Raw genomic sequence first — 10,521 nt, 5'->3', positions numbered from 1 at the left:
GCCTGCCTCCTCCCCTTTTTTCTTTTCCTCGGCCCCGGCTTTGAACCGGGATCAAGCAAGTCTTCAATTAAGCAGGAGTGACTCATCCTGCTGTCAAATGTCAAATCTGTCAGGTCCGACTGCTGATGTCTTTTTCAGAGACAGAATAGAAAGAGTCTGATGGATACAAATAAGATAACAAACGATGAAACGTCATCAGTTCTGTGGGGGGGGGGGGGAATCACGCAGCAGCTGATGTACGAATGTAACTTAAACCAACGTTTGGCTACTGTGTAACCGATCTGTCGTATACACTGAGGTAATCTCCCCGAACACCATTGTGTTTCCTGTTATTAAGTCCAACCTCATTCTCATTGTCCCTCACAGGGGACCTGTTGAGCAGCTCCCCGCTACTGTTTTTATTCTGAAGGTCAAAGGTGACGTCCTAACCAAATACCATTAAAGCTACCTAAGCCCAGCCGCATGTGTTGAGAGAAACTAAGCTATGAGAACAGAGGAAAAAGCGGTGGAAGGAGAGAAATTCCTTCGCCTCATCCTGTGCTTTTATCCCTCACAGCTTTTTATTGACTTCACGGTGTGTGTGTATGAGATTCAGAGGGATTTGTACATGCAGAGAATTGTGTCACTGTACCATGGTCAGATTCAGACTACAGGAGGGATTGTCTTTTCTTTTTTCATTATTTTTTTTGAGCAATAGAGGGTCGATAACCTTTGGAGCATTTCCTTTAAGGTGCACTGAGGAAGCCTACATGCACACACACACACACACACACAGGTTTTCATTAGTGAGGACATTTGACACTCTCAACCGTGGATTTAAAAGAACACAGGATGCTGTTTCAGGCTGTCTCGGTTCTCCCCGCATTCATATTCAATAACAGCTGAAATATGGAGCGTGCACACAAGTCCTCGGGTTTACTGCAGTTCATTGACAGCAGTCAAAACATGTGAATGTTTGGAACAAACTGGTGCATCCAGGCTTCATCTCTTAAGACTTGTTGCACAGTATCACATGTGCCACGCTGTTTACCATGCCCAAAAGAGAAGTTATAAAAGGAGGTCCTAGATAAACAGTGTCCCTGAGGGAGTCTACAATATGGACATCAGACATAGAGTTGAATTGTTTCCAGTCAGTTTAAAATCATTGCTTCACTGAATATTTTGCTCTTTTCCAGTGAAAAGCAGGATTTCTTTCCATAAATGGAGTTCACTTATAAACACAGAATTGCAGAGAATTAACCATAAGATCATATGTATTCTCTTCTTTTGATATATTTTAGTTATTCTTCATATATAATGTGGCTTTTTTCTTCGTAGAACAACATCTGATCATCTATCAATGCTTCACCTGTTGAATGCTGCACCTCACTCTGACTTGAATCTCAATTAATTCTAAAAGAAGCCAGGGATTGTAGAAAGACCACCAGATTGTATTTGTTCTTCAAGTCATTTAGATGTGAAGTATATATATTTAGAATAAATCTCTTCTTAAAATAACTTTTCTAATATTACCATCTGAACAACTCACCTCCTTTTTTACAATTAAATATTCTGATTTGTATCCAAATTCAACACATTTCATTAAATTGTGCTGCAATATCCTTTCTCCTGGTACTGTCCACAGTGAGTCCTGTTTTCATACTATGTGAGATTTTACCAATATATTTTTTCATGGACAGAAACCAAAGGTATATTACATTGTTGTATTGCGTCTTATCAGTGATCAGATTTGTTGTTGTTTGGTGGTGGTATTTGTTTGTTTTGTAGTGTAATGATTCATGAAACAATCAGTACGCACCATGTTCTTGGCACAGTGTGTGGGATCTGAATTTAGGACTTGTTGTTTCTTTTGGCTCTATCTGAGTTGCACAACAAGTCTAGCACTGTTTGTCACCAAAAGTTCCACCCGTGTATTATCTCGCTGAAAGGCTCACTGATAATCCATTTTTGGAAAGACAACTCTGATAAACAGAGGATACTGATCTCTTTCCAATAAAAGCCTTCCAACAGGTGATCCTCCTGGTGTAACCATCATCTGGTTCAGCTCTCTGCCAAAAGCTGCACAATGAGATCCAAAAACATCTGTGAAAGCCGGGGATGGCAGCTCTCCAGATGGAAGACTTAATCTCAATTAAATCATATCTTTATTAACGGTAAACATCAGCCTAATGCGTTTCGGCAGAAAAGATTTATCGCTTCATATCGATGACTGTTATAGTCTCCATGATAGGTGTTGCTGTGCATCTAAAAACATCTCAAACACAACCAAATATAAACAGTAACATCTTTACAAAACATGGCATCTAAGTGTGCCTCTGGAATAATTAACAGTGTTAATTATAATGAACTGATAACTTTATGCATTTAGCTAATAAGCTAATATAAATTCTAAATTTCAATTTGCATTTAAATGATGCATTAATAATTTGAAAGAAAAAAAATATTAAAAAAGACAATTAAATTTGCCAGTAAATAATTAGATTCTCTTGTTTGGTCTTTAAATGATAAAGTGGTAATTGAATTTCAAAATGTGATTGCGAAATTAGTTTCAGATAGTTTTTTAAATTTAATTTTGCCTATTTCATCTCATAATTAATTTGTTTCCCTGAGTTAACATGTATAGTTTCCATTAGTCCAGCCCACAGAGCAGCAGCAGGAGCTCTGATTGGCCGTCTGTGATGCGTTGGTCGGGTATAACCAATCAACCTTCAGTAATTGTTTTGCTACATTTTTTAAAAAACTTTTAATACATAATTTAAATGCAGATATAATTAATCAAGTCATAATTGCTTTTTTAAATGTATTGGTTAATTATTTGATTACAATTAAACACTCAAAAAGTCTTTAGATTCCATATGTTTGTTGTAGCCCTTCAAAATGAACTTTTTTCTTATATAACCTGTTTTTTTGTCCAGAATAGTTAACATGCAGGACTTGATCTCATTTATTCAGAAGCATCTTAACAACCTGCATAACAACACGGTGCACCTCAACCAGCAACATCCTTCTCCAGAGGCCAGTAAACTTTACCTTCTGTATTATTTCTCATTCTCCTTTAGCTGAGCTGCAACGCTTTTAATGCGCTCCACATCACCCCCGGAGCAATGTCACGGATCATTTCAACCGCAGCCCTTTCTCTCAACAGAGAACCACAACAAGAGGCTGCTAAACCTTTTATTTTACAGCCCCTGCCGCCATCCCTGCACCGTGTCGCCATTAACGAAGTCTATTATTTTGTTTAATGTCACGCTCACCTCACACAAGGGGGGGGGGGGGGGGGGGGGGCGGGTTAGCCGTTGAGCTTACTGGGAGGTCAGATAAGCGTCTGTTCAGAGGTGACACCTGTTTCTGCTCACTTAGTGTTTTGTTTTTTTTTTCCTCAACATTCATGTCGAGGATGGAGAGCTCACATATGACACCATCCCTCTGGAATTTGAGGAGGAAGCTTGAGAAGTTGCAAAAGCTGGGGGAAGTCATTGGACTGTAAATCAACATGGTAGACCAGGGAAACTGGGGAAGTTCTCCAGATCTGACCCTCAGACACCTGGAAAGAGTTTTTTTTTTTTTTTTTACTGTTGTATCAGGATGTTTTTGAAAAACCTCATGTCTGCAGGTTGTTTACCTGCAGCATAAATCAAACATTTGTGCAGATTTAGGCGTGCCGCAACTCATGAAAAGCCGCCGTTCTTTATGACTCTTCTACAACTTTATAATTTGTACAGAATGTGAGGAATGTATTGTTGTCTTAAGATGAGATCTTGCTGTCATTGCACCATATGTCAGTATGGCTCCAAGACAAACTGCTGAGCATTAACTGACTGTGGTGCAACTTAGTCACATTCCTTACTTCTTATTATTCTACCCTCCTTAGTTTCCTCCCCTTTCTAAATTATACAAAATGGTTTGCATAGTGAATATTTCCATAAGTATGTTTTAGCTGTTTTCCAACTCAAATATGAAACTAAGCTTTTCTGGTATTTGCTGAAGAAGTTGTCCTTTCTTTATCTAGTCACTTTGTTGATAGAGGCATGGTAATTATTTTCTCTTGAACATTAAGGTTGGGCTGTTATCAATCAAGTTAATTTTATTTATATAGCCCAATATCACAAATTAGGAATTTGACTCAAGGAGCTTTACAATCTACAGCATACGACACTCCCTATCTTAGACCCTCAATAAGGATCTCCCCCCAAAAAGAAGAAACCTCAACCATCAGTCTGTTTAGACTTAGGGGGAAATTTGGGGTAACGGTGGCATGGAAATCAGATTTGGAGAAAAACAAAACAAGTATTTTCAATACAGTAAAACCAAACACAGAGAAAGAGATGTCTTCTAGCTGACCAAGCCCCAAAAAATGAATAATCCCAGCGCTATTTTCAACTCAGCAAAGATGTGACTGGGCCCAAAAGAAACATTTCAACACTCATAAACCCCCTAAATCAGTGTAAAGACACAGACTTCTACTGAGCACACAGCATCACCACCACAGAACGGGAAAAACAACTTCCAGGAGCCTCAAATCCTACAAGCATTGACTCCGACAGGATTCTGTCCAACTTCCCTCTGTCAAATGCTCCATGAAATGACTCTAACACGCCCTGCTCTCCTCCGCTTAGCCCCACTTAGCCATGAAAACCCCTTCCTGGATTTCATGCCTTCATAGCCGGACACTGAGCTGTCTGATGCTGGCAGGTTCCCAAGTTGGTCTCCAAGAGGATGAGCCGCTCGTCTCCTGGAGGATCTCTGATCTGGACGGAAATATGATGCATACGTGAGTCAGATAGATGTTATGCTTTCAGTTGCAGGAAGGCTACAGCCCTCGGAAGGAACTGGATCGCAATTAACTGACACAGAACTACTAAAAATTACAACCATTCAGCTCACATTCAAAGGCAGAGCTCTGATTTCTGCTGAGGAAGACAGCACTGCGTCCTTACGGGACAATTTTAAAGTTTTATTCCTGAGGCTGTCTTTAGGTTTTTTTTGCCAAGAGCTTCCAAACTCTGACTGTTTTCCATGGCAAACGTACAGCAAAGATTTGAGTAGAAAGGTTGAATTAAAATTTCATTGTCTATTATTAATGGAGAGTAACAAAGAAGATATTATTCATATGAAAATGCTGTAGAGCATTACCTAAAAAAAAAAACATCAGCTCATGTGGAAAGTGTACTGTGCATCAAAGACTTTGGCTTTCAGTGATTCATATATGCATTTCCATGGTGGTTAAAATTCTGTTGTTGGTTTAGGCCTTGTGGAACGGATGACATTGCAACCTTGCAATTACAGCTCCTGAATATTCATTACTGACTCATTCATTATTAACTTGTCATTTTAATCACGAAGACATCAACGCATGAATATTGTAGGCTACAGTATTAGTGTCTGTAACCTTGGATGGCACTCGTCATGATCCACCTGTTGTCCCACTTATTAAGTTAAGACACACCCCCTGTTTACTTCCTTGTTTGCCTACTGCTGCTTTGAACCCTGATAAAAAAAAAACTGAAATAGGTCAAAAATGCTCATTTTTATTGTCTAAAAGCCATGTAACCAATCATAAATAAGTTCAACATTACTCCTGATTCTACACATGTGAATGCCTGAAGTTTGCTTTTGTATCCAATCAACTCTAAACTCACCACAGCTGCTGTTGTCTGCAACTTCTTGCTACCACCTTTCAAGCCCACACGAGGTGAGTGTTTGATATTCCAAACATCCAACAAATATCTGTGGACTATATACATGTCTGTTGGGAAATTGAACTTATGTTTGTCAAACCTGCTTAAACTGCTGAATGCTAATTCGGTAAACGGATTGCAGTTCAAGTGGAAAGTGTGCCATACACTAGTTGCAGACTGGACGTTTAATGAATCTTAAATGCATCTTACTTTTACATTTTCAAGATAATGATGTTGTTGGCTCAGGCTTTGTGGAATGGATGACATGGCAACTTTGCAATTACACCACCTGAATGATGATCGCCTGGGTTTGACTCAGTCGTTTTAATCATTTAATTTTAAGAGCAACAAATGAATAGCAATTTATCTTGCTGGCGTGCAGAGAAAATGTAGAGAGGACTACACAGTACTGTACATGCAGCTGTTTCTATGAAGATTAAGATTTTACTTGCAATTCTTCTTTGGGTTCTTTAGTTCAAAAACACTTTGTTTTGTGGGATGTCAGAGGTTGGGATCAGTGACAAAACGGTATCCTTGGAGATAATGGGGTTTCTGGGTGTTTCTTTGTTCAGCTCAAAGATTTGTAGTTACTGACTATTTAGTTAGTGTTTCTGACTGTCTTCAGTTCAGTCTTGAAGTCAGTGTAAGTTCAGTCTCCTGCAGGGTTTGTTTTTCAGCATAAAAGAGAACATTATCTCATCATAACTTTTTTGCAGTTGAGGAGCCAAATGGAAAAAAAGCTACAGATTTTGTCAGTGACTCGATGACTTAGTACAGTCAGTTTTCCAAAGTTTCCTTCGTTCATACACTCAAAACCTCTAGTTTATATACCGGCTTGACCTTGGTTGTGTGGTTGATTGACAGCTCGGTCTCTCACTGCTCAGACGACCTCTTAGTCCTCTGCGCCGTTGCTCCCGGAGGTTACACTGAACAGGTTGCAATGCTCGAATCTGACCCGGTGCAGCTCCGTTGCTTTTACTCTCTCCTGCTGCTTCTTGTCCTAATTTTCACAATTCAGTAAAAAAAAAATATATGGAAAATAAAAGAAATGACCTCAGGGTCCAGGCCACAGTTTTATTAGGTAGAGACAATTATATGGTGTACGGCAGAACCAGATGTTGTGTGATCACAGGGCAGAGGAGATAGGTGAACGAAGGGGAAAGTACCACCACCTGTGGAGGGAGGCACCACCGTGGGTGACCATCTGGTAGAGGTGCTGAAAGTAATGATCTATGCCTATAGAGAGTGTGAGTGTGTGTGTGTGTGTGTGTGTCTGCCATTCATAATAATATATCTATTTTTTTTATATTTTTTGGTCAGTACAAAGGCTCATCACTGTGGTTCTTATATTTCTGGATTATCTATTCCTGTGTTTGTGTTTTTTAATAGTTTTTGGATGACTATGGAGGTTTATGGCACAGAGGAATAAGCTATACCATCAGAAAGATCAAACAAGAAAAACAGAATACTAGCAGCCATGTCTTTTAGGTTATTTGGGTATAATTATCAATCATACAGATTTAAATATATTTTTTCTGTAAACTGCGTAGTGACATTTCAGGTTGAATAGAAATGTATAAACTGTAGTTGAATTAATCCTAGAATGATGTTTATTCTAATAATTATTTTCATGTTCTTGTTGCTAGTTTCCACGCTGAGGAAAGCCGTCTGCCCTCAACATCTGTGCAAACAGCTGATGTTTGCCGTCCTCCTGATTTTTGATTGGGTTTCCTTAGAATATGTGGTGATATATCTATTTTGTAAATCAACTCTTCTTTTTAAAAGTACATCGTCTTCGAGGTTGAAAAATGTTACCCATACAGAACTGTTTGATCCTGTTGAATATGCCTTACCAGTTTTAATACTGTGTCCAACTATAGTTTCTATTTTCTTGTATTAAACAATGATTGGCTTGGTGTTAAGGATTAGCTATTTTCCTGTTTCCAGCATGTATATCCTAAGTGTTGACAGTGAGTGGGAGTTTATTGTTGATCAGAGAGAAAGAATGCAAATGTGTTTTTATGATGAAATGACTGAATGTATTCAGAATTTTTTTGTTTTATGTGTGTGTGCGTGCTCGTGCATGTAAAACACACTGAAGTATCTCTCTGGGTTCGCACAGATCCCATTATTTCCTCTCTTCCTCCCACCTGGTGATTTGAGGTACCGATAAAAGGAGGACTGCTTGATGATTCATCACTTTATTTCTCCACCCTGCTTCTGTTCATCCCAGTCTTCATTTCTAGGTGAGGAACAACCAGACAGGGAACGTCTTTATCCTTTTTTTAAGTATAATGTCAGAAGCCGCGGTGTGACACTCGTAGTCGGTGAGCCTCCTCTTACAGGTTCACGTTCCTTTTCAGAGTCGGTTCATTCACTACAATAGATTTGTGGATCAACCTCGAGCAAAGTGTGATTAATTCTGAGCCACTGGACAAGGTGTCATCCTCCCTCTTTGTCCCATCAGTCATCAGTCAATGCGAGTGGATTCTAATCACTCCTAACGTCTCACTGTGACCCAACAGATGGACCATTTTGGTTCAGGAGCCAAACCGAAACCCAATCAGAACCTGAACAACCGGTTTCTGCCTCCTTTTTTGTGTTGTCGACAATGAAATGTGTAGATGTTGCGGAGGGCGGACAGGGAGTGAGTTCTGTGATGGTGCCAGTAGGGATGAAGATTAATGACACCGTCAGGCCTGTGTCTCCTGTTTAATAATGCTTATTCATCACTGTCGCCGCGAGCCGACGGCCCTGCGCTGAGCAACATACACAAAAAAACGAACTAAACACACGCATAATTCCATACACATACTCCATAACTAGAGTTGAGAGATTATTTTCTCCACTTCTTATTTGCCATCTACATTTTTTTTTTTTTTTGCATGTGTGTTTGTTGAAGTAACCTGACGTGTGAAGTCCCTGGCTGTGTGCTCATGAAAGTATTTCTCCTCATTGCAGTGATCTGGGTTTATGTAGATTTGCATACAATTCCACAAAACAAGCTTATCACAGGGACTTGTGGAGCATGTGTAAACATCTTTTATGTGATTTCAAAGCACAGTACGCAACCATATGCCTTGCTGAAGAGATGAAAGGAGGCGAGAAATGAAGAGAAAGAACTAAATGAGGAATAAATAAGGGACCTCTGGCCTTCTACTGCTGTGGGAATGAAAGCCATTTTGTCTTCAGTGTTTCTGCTCTCTTCCTTTTCCTTCTCGCTCTGTGTGTTTGTGCATGTGTGTATTGCCCTCTTTCTCTCTCGGCTTCCACTTTTCTCACACAGGCATTTCTCTTCCTAATGGAAAATAAAGACTGGAGAGTGGCCAAGATAGGGGTTCCAAATGAAAAACATGAAGTCAGTGACCCGAGGCCAAGGGCTGTCCATCTAGGCCCCAAAAGCCGGAATCAGCCTGGCTCTTCTCCTCTTCTGCCATTGATGTCCCCCTTGGTTCAGAATATAGATGTTATAAAGGTGTTGGGGTGTCGGGTTTCAGGGTTTCAGGACTTTCAGACTGTAGAAATGTTTTTAGTCTACTGTATACGTAGACAAATGCAGACGTACTATAATATCTGACAGGAACTTTGCAGACACATCTTGCTTCCTCATCTCTCCAATTCTCTGTTGAGAGATCGATTCTTGTTATTTGATCCCTTTCGAAAAGTAGTTTATGCTTTTTTTTTTTTTTTTTTTCAGTTCACCCAAAGTTTTGCCAAGTAGGAGCGGAATAAAATTACTGTGGAGCCACTGAGATTTCAATGCGTAAAAATGCACATTGTTGCAAAAATGTTATGCTGCAGACTTGATGGCATGATCAATTCCAAGTATCCACAGTAAATCTACAAACTTTTCATGCTTTGGGAGATGATAGCAGAGTGTGGCCTTGCTTAAAGCAATAATGAGCAGAGTGTGGCTTTGCTTTTAAGCATTAATGAGTTCTTTGCAGTCAAGGGGGGCAAAAAGCTTTAGGCTATTTCTGTTGCTCTACACTACATGTTTTCTGTGAAGATTCCCTTGATTAAGGCAGCTTTTAGAAAATATGCAGAAATCTTGACCTGGTAGGATTATAGTCACAGTTTCTTCATATTTTCTCAGCTATCCTTACATCTATATCCTCCGGTGCTTTAGCAGACTCCCCTCCAAACATGGCTAGCTCCCCCACAACACCGTTAATGTCCAGATTTGGCCGCTAGTCACAGCATGTAATGGTTGAGAGTGTTAAACTGTGCTTAGCCCACACGTCCGGCTTATCACGGACTGCAGAGACCGAATTAAACAAAAGGCTAAATAAGGGATGTAGCGCTAGCAAGGCTGCGGCTAACAATTCTCCCACTAGCATACATGCTTTTCTAGATAGCTTTTTTTCAATCACATAGGCTATGCTTCAGCTACAGCTGAATTGTCCTCATGTGGCTAAAGAGATGGAAATTGTCCCAAACATTGCAGGCTGGTTTGTAGTTTTCAGGCTTAAAGCTTTTGTCTCCCACTACGGTTAGAAGTGGTCAGGCTTAAAATGCATGCATAAGAGCAAAAATCTTGGAATAATCTGCATAAGTACTGTCAAATACATGAATAAATAAATAAATAAATGGAAAAAAAATGGCCAAGACACACTGTCTGTGAAGTGACAATACCAAAAAATACACCAAAATATAAAATTATGAAATTAGAGAGAGCCACCCCTGCTGAAGACATTCAGTGTGGAGATTTAACATATGAAGCAGTAATGGTAAAGGAAAGCTACATCAGTTTGCAGTGCAGTGTGTGTGCTCTTTGGGCCTGTAACCAATTGGTGTTTCATTCCACACACATATTTTAGGGGGAAGACACATAATCTGCATT

General features: G+C 39.7%; 1 long non-coding RNA gene across 1 annotated transcript in view; it reads left to right on the top strand.

The window, feature by feature from the left end:
• The first annotated feature begins 5,432 nt into the window (after positions 1–5,432).
• LOC121908565 overlaps positions 5,433–10,521 on the top strand; it is an 88,939-nt gene continuing 83,850 nt past the window's right edge. Inside the window, exon 1 of the long non-coding RNA XR_006099266.1 lies at positions 5,433–5,692. This is a non-coding gene — a long non-coding RNA (uncharacterized LOC121908565). The remainder of the gene's footprint in view (positions 5,693–10,521) is intronic.

Source organism: Thunnus maccoyii, chromosome 12 (genome assembly GCF_910596095.1).
Source record: "Thunnus maccoyii chromosome 12, fThuMac1.1, whole genome shotgun sequence".
Lineage (NCBI taxonomy): Eukaryota > Metazoa > Chordata > Actinopteri > Scombriformes > Scombridae > Thunnus > Thunnus maccoyii.
This window is presented reverse-complemented; position numbering and strand designations above follow the sequence as displayed.